Raw genomic sequence first — 10,116 nt, 5'->3', positions numbered from 1 at the left:
TCACCAGGCAGAGCTTGGGTGAGAAGAAGAGGCAAGGCAGATGAAGAAAATGATGAGAGTGAAAAGTTCCCCAAGAAGGCTCTGAGACTGGAACATGATGTTTGGGAAGTAGCTGTAGAGAAGGCTGAACAGAGAAGTCAAAGACCAGTTTGCAGAGGGCTTTAGCGCACCATGGAACCTGAAATTAGAGCATGGAAGTAATAATGAGTAATTGTTTCTCAATTGTGGTGCACAAACTACCTTCACAATTATCTGCATTGCACAGTGAAAGCACCGACTGCCAATTTCTACTTACCCAACCCCAGACCCACTCAGTCTAGCCAATCTTTTATGGTTAGAATAACATTATATGGTTATAAACATTGTTTATAATGGTCTATTTAAAGCTTAGAACTTTGTACACATCTGATTATAGATTTGGGGTAAATTTCTAAAAGAAATGCTGAATCAACAGTTGGTGAGACAGCTTTGGTCCCGAGCCTGCCTGTGTCCGTGCAGACATTTCTTTTAACAACCTTTCCCTCTTGAAGATGAAGCAGCAGCAGCTTTCTGCCCACCCGTGTTTATGCAGGTGCCTCTTATTTCCCTTCCCTTTTCCCCAATAAAACTACCCTTCAAAAATGAGAACAATAGTTGTGTGAAGTGGATGTTAGTTAATATGATATGGTCTACCTTTTGGTCCACGTTCCTCCCAAACTTTTTTTAAGACTTATTTTTATTTATGTATACAAGAGCTGGGGTGCAGCCGGAGGTGTGTGTGGGGTAGACAGAGGATTCACCAAAGACAGAGCGGGAAACAGTGGGTGAGACAGAAGATGGCATGAGGGAGCTCCCTGGCCAGAGATCAAACCCATGCTGCAGTGGCTGCAGATAGTTTCACAGCACTGCAAGTTACCTGTTGCGCCTCCAGGGAGGGCATCAAACTTTGTATATTTAAAAATTACCCCTTAAAAGAGCTGTAATCCATTTTTATTCCCACTATTCAGTGTAAGAGAATGTTCACCAATGATTTTAACACCCTTTTAAAGAAACAAAAGTTGAATCAGAATTCAAATTACACGAACTTTTACACTATCACTAAAAACCACAATGAGATGCTTACTATTCCATACCCGTCTGGGTAACTATTAAAGGGGCCTCCCTGGTACCACATGGGGCTAAGACTTAACATTATGAAGCTACTGGCAGCCTCTGCAGCACAAGTTCAATCCCCAGCCAGGGGGTGACCCACATGGCACAGCAGACCTCTCCTGTCCCACCCACTGCTCACCTCAGCAGTGTTTCAGTAGATCTGCCCATTCTACTCACTACTGTCTCTGGTGACTCCTATCACCACCTCCCACCCACCACCTGTGGCCTATATCCCTATATGCATTAATAAATCTTTTTCTTAAAAAAATGGTTAAAATAGTAAACTTTGTTATATATATTTCATCACAGTAAAAAAGTAAAAAAAAAACATAAGATTAAAATTCATTCATGCAATTAGTATTCACCTACCATTAAGAAGCTTGCAATCTAATAGTTTATACAAAATTCGCAAACACTTAAAAAACTTATTCAAGAGGTATTCAGGCCCTCCCTGGTGGTACAATGGGTTAAAGCACTGTGAGGGCTAAGGCCACTGCAGCATGAGTTAAATTCCCCAGCTAGGGAGCTGACCCACATGGCACGAGGCAGACCTCTGCTCCCCTCAGCGTGTACTTAGTCTGCCTGTTCTACTCCCCACTCTGTCTCTGGTGAGTTCTCTCACCCTCTGCCTCTGGCGTGTACCCAGTTCTTATATGCATAAAAAAAAAATCTTTAAAATAAAAAGAGAGAGATTTAACATACAATTATCTATGCTATGCAACTGAGTACTAGAGGAAGAGAAACTGGAATCATCTGTTAAAGTTTAAATGTTTATAGTACAGTGACTCTACAGGGAAATGCTTAAGTTTATCTGATTCATTTTTTCCATGACAATCTCTTTACTATAATGTTGGCCACAGAACACTATTAATCCAAAAGTATTGCTTTCATATATAACTCTTGGAAAAATTCTCTTAATAGACTCTTTTAAAAAAGTCCCCAAGAGTTTCAGGTCAACAACTGGGGGTGGGGGGGGGACTTTGTAACTTGTCCCCTGTCAATTTTTAATGCTTACTAAACTATAAAAATCAGGAAATTAAATATTTCAAAAGTAGAGCTGTTCTAAATGCTCTGCAAATTTAACAACAAAGTCCAAATGGATCAGAGCCAAGTTTTAATCTCCTAATAAAAAAACCCCACAAACCTGATAGACGATATTTAAAAATCTTAATTTCTTTTCTAAACTAAAACCAATTAATGTGCTAGAAATGGGATTCATAATCTTGGAATTCTGTGAGAGGGTAACAGCAGGCACTAAACTAGAACCCAGAGACCCTAAAAGGCACTTTAGGAACAAGTATTTCTATTTTTTCATTTGTGAAATAAGTGGAGAATATCAAATTAGATGTTTTCTAAAGTATCTTTTATTAGCATTTGATGAAAATCACTTCAGGCAGAGCAAAATTCATAAAACGAAGAAATCACGTGGAACCTAGGGACAGGAAGGAGCAAAGTAACGACGGTGAAATTAAACAATCACAAGATGCCAAGTTTTTGAACAAGCATTTCCCAAGCGGTCATCCCAGAAATTTTGTCTTTGGGACTAACTTAAAATAGTTCAACATTGACTCACTAGAATTTTCTTAACTATCTGGGCATCTCAGCTCATGAGCTAAGTAATCCAGTAAGAATCGTGCTAGTGACTCACACTTCTCAAAGAGACGGCTTTATGCATAGAGACAAGGACTCAATTAAAGGGTTACAATGAAGTTTTGTTTAACTGGAACATTTTAAGTGGAAGTTAATTCTGCATGAGTGATAATAGATGTTTAATAACTAGCTAGTGACAATTTCTAAGCAAGAGCATTATGGCAGCTAACTAGCAAACAGTAATCTATGTATTACAAACACAAAAACAACTTGTGTTTCAAAATATCTCTTGGCTATGGAGAATATGTGAGAAACATAAAATACAATTTGTTTATAATTATAAAACCTTATGGACAGACCAGAGCTTGAAATCCTGGCTCTCTCAACCAACAAGAAAACAAAACACACCATTGTGGGTTGAAGTGTCAATCTGTGCTGGCAAAAAGCCATTCAATCTGAATGTAAGAACCTTCAGGAACCAGCCGTAGAAGCACAGGGAACCTGGGATAATACATTCATTCACAGTGCATCCCAAATGGTACTGTCTTGATGTCAGACTGGGCTATCCCGGCAAACCTGTCCAAGCTTAAGTCTAATCAAGTGTCTGAAGAACAGCCAGTCTAGAAAAAATAACATCTCTACGATACAAGAAAAATAAAAGTAGGGTATTTGCAATATTACTCGTTTCAAAACACTATCACACACTATGGCAAGGATGGCCTGGAAGACCATATTTATCAGGAACTTTATGATGTCTATGTTCTTTGATCAGTAATTCTACATCTTGTCATTGATTCTATTGTATTTCAATGAAGATGGAAGATGAATGAATTTTACATATTTTATGCTAGCACCTGAGATATTGTACAGCTATTATAAACCTTATTTTAGAACAAACATCACAAAATTCAAACACAATTATATAGACAAAAAGTAGACCACTGCATCTCTAAGTCTGAGGGGAGGGGGCAGGGGGTAGAGAGTGACTGCTAATAGGTATGGGGTTTCTTTTGGTGGGAATGAGAATATTCTTTAAAAAAAAAAAAAAAAGATTTAGTTATAGAACTGGCCAGGGGTGCAGGGGGTGAGCGGATTCACCAGAGACAAGAGTGCGAAGCAGTACAGGTAGATATACTAAAATACACTGCTGAGGGGAGCAGCAGGCGGGTCAGGAGAGGTCTGCTGCGCCCTGTAGGTCAGCTCCCTTCCCGGGGATTAACTCATGCATCAGTGGCTGCAATAATTCATAGCATTGTGCTTAACCCATCGCACCACTAGGGAGGGCCCTTTCCTTGTAAAACTTTTTAATTAAGTACAAAACATACAGAAAGGTAAAAATAAGTGTGTAACTCAAATTTTTACAAGCTGAACACACCTATGTAACTAACACCAAAGTCAAGAACAAATCCAGGGGCTTCCCTGGTAGCCTAGGGTTCAAATCTCAGTGGTGTCATCACTTGGAGCTGAGTTCCATCCCCAGCCAGGAAGCTAATCCACATGATACAGCAGATCTCTGCTGTCTTGCCCACTGCTCCCCTCAGCAGTGTGTTTCAGTAGATCCAACCTGTTCTGTTCCCCACTGTCTCTGATGAATCCTCCCACTAATCCCCCACCTCTGGCCTGCACCTCAGCTCTAAAAAAAATTAAAAGAGGGGCCTCCCTAGTGACACAGGGTGTTGGGATGCAACACTGTGAGGCTGTCTGCAGCAACTGCGGGGAGTTCTATCCCCAGCCAGGGAGCTGACCCACATAGCGCCGCAGACCTCTCCAGTCTCCCCGCTGTTCCCCTCAGCGATATATTTTAGTGGATCTGTCTATTCTGCTCCCCACTGTCTCTGTGAGTACTCTTACCCCATGCACCTCTGGCCTGTACCCCAGCTTCTTGTATGCACAAATAAATAAAACTTAAAAAAAAAAAAAAAAAAGCCAGTAGCCAGAGCCAAATCATGCCCTTTTTACCCAAGAGAAGCCACCATCCTCACCTCTAATCCAGGCCCACCCAGCTTGAGCACTACTGGCATCATGAATGATTCTTTGTTGGGGGACTGTCCATGCAGTGCAATCCAGGGTGACTCATAGCACACTGGCCTCTTCCAGTTCCGACAACCAAAGGTGTCTCCAAACACTGTCAAAGGTTTCTTAGGGAACAATACTACATTCCGCTGCGAATCTATCCATGAATTTTATATAAGTGGAGTCATACAGATAGACTCTTACAGGGAAAGCATGAAGAACATGCTCATTTGTGTCAACTTCTTCCATCTAGTATGTGTTGAGAGTCACCAATCTTGTTACATTTAGCCCTCCTCTGCTCAGTTTTTTTTGTTTTGCTTACTATATTGCCATTGTGTTAATATATCACTATTTATCTGTTCTACTGCTGATTGGCATTTGAACAGATTCCACTATGAATAATGCTTCTATGACCATTCTACAGATGTCTTCTAGTGAACGTATGTATTTCTACTGAACACCCAGAAGCAAATTAGCCAGTGAGAGGGTATGTAGACCAGGGGACTTTTCCGAAGAGGATTTTACAATTAACATGCCTATCTCCTTTTTTTATTTTGGGAACAAGAAAAAACATTTAAATAATATTGACTGAATAAAATGTGCCAAGTCTGTAACTTATTTAAGTTAAAGAACATTATTTTGGAAAATGCTAATAAGTAATAAAGAGTCAGAAACAAATAAAAAACCTCCAATACAATATGCCTGAGTAGAAACAGAGTAACATAAGCAGTGGCCTGTGGAGGCTTTCTCTTCTTTTTACTTTCCAGTACTTTTACAATAAACATGTAATAATGGAGCTGGCAAAGCCCACTAGGAAACAGAGAAGAAATTTTAAAAGTAGGTTTGGGCACCAATTTCAAAATATTTGCATACCACTCTAGTAAAGGGTATGTTATGAAATGTATGACTGTCTCACAGAACCACTGGTATAGCTGCTGCCCCCTTCACATAAGGCCCAAGACAGAACTTAGCTAAACTGCACTCCAGAGTAAAATAGAATAGGATAGCAAGTCTAGAAAATAATTTTTAATTTCTAAGGATAGATCAAAGGATAGTAATACTCTGACATATCTTATAAAGCAGTTTAATATAATGTGCTTTCCCCCTTCCTTTGGAGACATACGATACAGTGGTCCAGAATAACAAAGAAAATTACCACACACTGTATTTTCTTGAAATACAGTTCACAGTTGTTGCTATTGGCTGCTTATAGTTTGGAAGGAATTACCTTTCCTTGGGAAATTATTAAAACAGCCATCAAAAACTTACCAGTGTCCACTGAGTGAATGCTATTAAATGTTTACTTGATATGTGAAATTTCACAATTTCATTATTTCCTGCACTAATCGTTCCACTTCATTTTCTCTCCTTCATATAAAGGATTCTTAAGAATTCTCCTTAAGAGAAAAAAAGAATTCTCAAGAGAAAATACTAAATGTTAACATATTGAGATAGATTTTTTAAAAAGGTGTTATTTATTGATGCATACTGAACTGGAGTACAGGCTAGAGGTGCAGGGGGTGAGAAGCTTCACCAGACAGTGGGAAGCAGAATAGGCAGATCAATGAAGTACACTGCTGAGGGGAGCAGCAGGCAGGTCAGGAGAGGTCTGCTGTGCTATGTGGGTCAGCTCCTAGTGCTTCAGTGGCTGCTGAGAGCTTCAGAGTGCTGTGCTTTAACCAGGGAGGGCCCAAGTTTCTATGCAATTGTGAAACATTACCTATAGAGCTCAGCAATAGTACCTGCAAGGACAATGAGGTAATTTTTCTATTATTCTTAGTGGTTCCTTTGATACGACAGTGGGAGACTAATATCTTTAATTTTACTGAAGAGGACACTAAAAGTCATTATGACTTACTTAATATCACACAACTGATTAGCTTGTAAAGCCTAGAATTCATATTCAGATTCTAATGACCTTTTTCACGCTGCTATGTGGATAAGTGTTTAATTTTAACTTAAGACCGATCGGTCACTGAGAAGGCTGATAGTGATACACACACAATGTAAGTAAGTACAACTGCAGAAAACACCCCATTTAAAATAGATCATGAGTTTGATCTCTGGCCAGGGAGCTGACCCACATGGCGTGACAGACCTCTCCTGAGCTGCCCACTGCTCCCCTCAGCAGTTTGTTTCAGTGGATCTGCCTGTTTCTACTCCTCACTCTTTCTCTGGTGAATACTCTCACTCCCTGTACCTCTCGCCTGTACCCCAGTCCTGTATGTATAAATCAATCTTTTTTTTTTTTAAAGATTTATTTATTCATACAGAAGTAGGGTACAAGCCAGAGGTGCAAGGGCGGTGAGAGTCTTCACCAGAGACAGAGTGGGGAACAAAACAGGCGGATCAACGAAGCACACTGCTAAGGGGAGGAGCGGGTGAGACAGGAGAGATCTGCTGCACCATGTGGGTCACCTCTGGGACCAGGGATCAAACTTGCCCTGAAGCGGCTGCAGCAAGCTTGCAATGCTGCATCCTAACCCATTGCACCACCAGGGAGGGCCCAAATAAATCAATCTTCAAAAACAAAACAAAAAAAAAACCTACCAAAAGAAACACAAAAGACTTAAACACTTAAAATGCTATAAGGACTAAAAATCATTCCATGTTCTTAGATACAGTCATCATAAGAGATCAGTTCTCCCTAAGCTAATGTGTAAAAAAATCTTGACTTCTAAAAATGTCCACAGGACTTCTCTGTAGTGTGGCAAACTGACACAAATAAACAATGAAAAAAATAAACAGTAAGAGTGGTCAGGAAATTTTTGAAAGAGTAAGGCGAACATAGCTCCTCTATTGTACATTATAAAGCTACGATAATTTTAAATGGTGGGACTGGCAAAATAATGAACAGGTCAGGGCCTACCAGTGGTGCAAGGGGTTAAAGCGGAGCAGTATGAAGCTGTCCATAGCCACTGCAACACGAGTTGGATCCTTGGCCAGGGAGCTGACCCACCTGGCGGGGCAGACCTCTTGTTCACAACTTCCCCTCAGCAGTGTCTTTTGGTCAATCTGCCTGCTCTGTTCCGCAGTTTGTCTGTGATGAATCCTCTCACCACCACCCCCCACGCCCGAACCTCTGGCCTATACCCTAGTTCTTATATGCATAAATAAATCGATCTTAAAAAAAATTAATAGATCAATGGAATGGGATAAAATGCAAAGATATAAAAATGTGGGAATTTAATAGATAGTAAAGATGGCATATGAAGTCAATGAAAAAAAGATGGACTATTCAATAAATGATCCTGGATTACTCTAGACAGCTTTCTGGAAAAATTACAATTAGAAAACATTAACATATTTTTCTTTACAATCTGATCACACAACCCTCTATTTTTAAAAGATTTTATCTATTTTTGTGTAAAACTGGGGTGTAGGCCAGAGGTGTAGGGGGTGAGAGGATTCAACAAACACAGAGCGGGGAGCATTTACTGAAATGTACTACTAAAGGGAGCTGTAGGTGAGACAGGAGAGGTGTGCTATGCCATATGTGTGTGGGTCAGCTCCCTGGCTGGGAAGTGAACTTGGGCTGGTGACAGCCCTGAGACTTAACCCCTGGGTCAACCCCTATACACCAAACTTCTTTAGAGGTCAAGTGAAATGACAAATCTAATTACATAAAATATAAATTCCAAAAAACAAACAAACAAACAAACAAAATAGATATACTAAACACTTAGAACTGCTTGCAATTCTTAAAATAAAAAGGTCAATTTTTGTAACAGAGTGCCAAGAGATGAATAATAAAAGGACCGAGCCATGGATTTACAAATCAAAACATCAATACAGTACGATTCAATTATCCTTCTGGAAAAAGCTAGAAAACGAGTCCCATCACCACCCGGGGGCAGGGCCAGCCGCAGAGCCTCACACAAAGACCGCGGGATTCACGTCAGATTGAACTCAGACTGAACGTGGGGATTACCTTTTGAGCCATAAGCTTCAATGCTCAGTATGTATCTAACAAATGTGCCCCAAACACATCAAGTAGTGTGTAAGAACTGCAGCGTGGAGGATAAGGGTTGGAAACTATTTCGAAGTCTGTTAGTAGAAGGCTGGGCAAACAGATCATGGCACACGGAGCAGTCAAAAAGAACGAGACGGTTTTATTTGTAACGGATAAGACAAACGAAGATGTATTAGTGAAAACTGCAGGTTTGAATTTTCGGGGACTAGAAAGAAAAACAAGATCAGCATGGCCAGATCATACAAAACAATACAAAGAAACGCTGCTGGAGTAGGCAAGGCCGGCTCACATCTTGTTAAACAAAGTTTGAAGGCTTTAAAGAGAGAACAAAAGAAGTTTTCAGGTAATTGACTTGACTGTTATACAGACATTCTGGTTGTTGGGAGGAAAGTAGATGAGGGTGTAGTGCTTATAAGTAGCAGAAATATAAAGAAATGCAAGGGAGTAATAAATGCAAGTTGGTGATTACCTCTGGTAAGGAAGCCCACCTGTAGGCTGAGAGAAGGACCTATCAGGTCAGGAAACAGAAGATGTCAAAGGTATTAATGGTTTTCTTTCTTTCTTTTACGATTTGTTTGTTTATGCACACAAGAACTGGGGTACAGGCCAGCGGTGCAGAGGGAAAATACAGAGTGGGGAGCAAAACAGGCAGATCTACTGAAAGGCAATGCTGACAGGAGCAGCAGGCAAGTCAGGAAGAAGTCTGATGCTCCATGTGGGTCACCTCACGGGCAGGGAATCGAACTCATGCGGCAGTGGCTGTGGTAGCTTAACAGTGCTGTGTCTTTAACCCCTATACCAGTGGAGAGGCCCATGGCTTTATTTCTTAAGCTGCAAGGTATATCATTGTTTACTGTAGTTACTTTTTAACATTTTCTGCCTTAAATATCTTACATTAATTTTTATTTTTTAAACAAGAGAGAAAGGGCCTCCCTGTTGGTGCAAAGGGTTAAAGCACAGCACTTATGAAGCTATCTGCATCCACTGCAGTACAAGTTTGATTCCTAGCCAGGGAGTTGACCCACATGGCACACAACTCTCCTGACCTGCCCACTGATCCCCTTAGCAGTGTATTTTAGAACTGCCTGTCCTGCTCCCCACTCTGTCTCTAGTAATCTTCTCACCACCACCCCCCCCCCCCTTTTGGCTTTTCCCCCGTTTTTTTTAGGCTTTAAAAAAAAAAAAGATGGTGAACAGACAGCTAGGATCAGAAAAAGGGTCTGAGGGAGATAAAAACTGGGGAGTACTCAATATATATGTGTATATATCTCACTCTGTGATCTTACCCACTCTGTGTCTTTAGTTAAAATATAGTTAGTTAATGGCCCTCCCTGGTGGCGCAGCAGGTTACAGCACTGCACTGAGAAGCTAAAGCCGCTTCCGCATGAGTTCGATTCCCGCCTGCCCCG

This window comes from Condylura cristata, unplaced genomic scaffold, assembly GCF_000260355.1.
Source record: "Condylura cristata isolate star-nosed mole 26May11 unplaced genomic scaffold, ConCri1.0 scaffold00017, whole genome shotgun sequence".
Lineage (NCBI taxonomy): Eukaryota > Metazoa > Chordata > Mammalia > Eulipotyphla > Talpidae > Condylura > Condylura cristata.
This window is presented reverse-complemented; position numbering follows the sequence as displayed.